Source organism: Pongo abelii, chromosome 12, assembly GCF_028885655.2.
Source record: "Pongo abelii isolate AG06213 chromosome 12, NHGRI_mPonAbe1-v2.0_pri, whole genome shotgun sequence".
Classification (NCBI taxonomy): Eukaryota; Metazoa; Chordata; class Mammalia; order Primates; family Hominidae; genus Pongo; species Pongo abelii.
In genome coordinates, this window is record NC_071997.2 from 89,474,358 (window position 1) to 89,476,020 (window position 1,663).

Below are 1,663 nucleotides of genomic sequence, written 5' to 3' on the forward strand. Positions count from 1 at the left end.
ATAAATGATTGTTGTTGTCTTAAGACCACTGTTTGGGGATGGTTTCTTGTCATGCAATAGATAGCTGATGCAGACTTTTCTATAACCTGGAAATGGAATGCTGCCATCACAGAACCTAAGTCATGTGGCTTTAGGACTGGGAGATGGGTAGAGATTGTAAGGACTTTGAGGATATTGTTGATGGAAGTCTGATAGTTCTCAAGGACATTGCTGGTGAGGGCTTAAAGGAAAGTGAGAAAATTTTATTAGAAGCAGAAGGAAAGAGGACAAACCCTTATTATGTGGTGGAAGAAAGTTAGTAACATTGTCACTTGAAGCTATGTGAGCAATAGAAAATGTGCCTAATGAAGGCTGGGCATGGTGGCTCACACCTCTAACCCCAGCACTTTGGGAGGCCAAGGTGGGCAGATCACGTGAGGTCAGGAGTTCGAGACCAGCCTGGCCAACACGGAGAAATCCTGTCCCTACTAAAAATACAAAAATTAGCTGGGCTTGGTGGCTCATGCCTGTAATCCCAGCTACTCGGGAGGCTGAAGCTGCAGAATCGCTTGAGCCCAGAGGGCAGAGGTTGCAGTGAGCTGAGACTGTGCCACTGCCCTCCAGCCTGGGTGACTGAGTAAGACTCTGTCTCAAAAAAAAAAAGAAAAAAAAAGAAAAATGAAAAAGAAAATATGCCTAATGAGCTAATGGTTTGGGCTAAAACAATTTTTAAGCAGACTGTTGAAAATGCTAGTTGGATTAGACAATGCTAGTTGGATTATTTTAGCTGTATATGATAAAGACAGAGAAAGATGAGTTAAAAGGAAGCTTTAACTTTCAAGCAAAATTTATAAAACATATACAAGAGCCAGGGACTTGCTGGGTTTGAAAATAAATCTGCTTTTCATTCTCAGCCTCCCAGATGGCAAAAGATTCTCAGAGTATGAAAGGACTTCAGGACAAAGATAAAACCCAGAGTGGGACTATAAGAACCTTTGTTAAAATCTCAGAAATATCTAAGGCTTCATAAAATATTTTGAATAGACAAAGGCCCTCTAAGTATTTCAAGAGTGTGCCTCAGTGCTCGCTTCAGCAGCACATATACTAAAATTGGAACAATACAGAAAAGATTAGCATGGCCCCTGTGCAAGGATGACATGCAAATTCATGAAGCATTTCATATGAAAATAAAAACAAATCAAAATAAAATAAAAAAGAGTGTGCCTCACAGATCCTCTTCATTAAACAAGAGGGCTTCTAAGTATCTTAAGTAAATTGTTTTATACCAGCCTCACACTGAGAATGTAGAGAATGTTTTCTTGATGAAATGTTTGGTTATAGCTTTTGACTAACAGAGTGAGCCCCAATAGGATTCATGGGAAACCCACACAGTTTTTAATAGAATTATTTTGTCAGAAGCACCACCAGCTTGGGCAAAAAGGGTCAGAATAGTGTGAAATGAAAAAAGGCTTTTGGACCCCCAAAATTCTGTGGGAAGGAAACTAGCTGAAAACTACTCAGTTGGAAACACCAGGTGTATTAGTCCGTTTTCACACTGCTGATAAAGACATACCTGAGACTGGGCAATTTACAAAAGAAAGAAGTTTAATTGGACTTACAGTTCCACATGGCTGGGGAAGCTTCACAATCATGGCAGAAGGCAACGAGAGCAAGTCACATTTTA

The 1,663-nt window shown here is 40.0% G+C and overlaps 1 non-coding gene across 1 annotated transcript; it reads left to right on the forward strand.

Annotated features, from left to right (window-relative positions):
• The first annotated feature begins 1,059 nt into the window (after nt 1-1,059).
• Nucleotides 1,060-1,166, forward strand: LOC112132246 (U6 spliceosomal RNA). Its single transcript, XR_002914041.1, has one exon. It is a non-coding gene; the product is annotated as a U6 spliceosomal RNA (small nuclear RNA).
• The last annotated feature ends 497 nt before the right edge of the window (nt 1,167-1,663 follow it).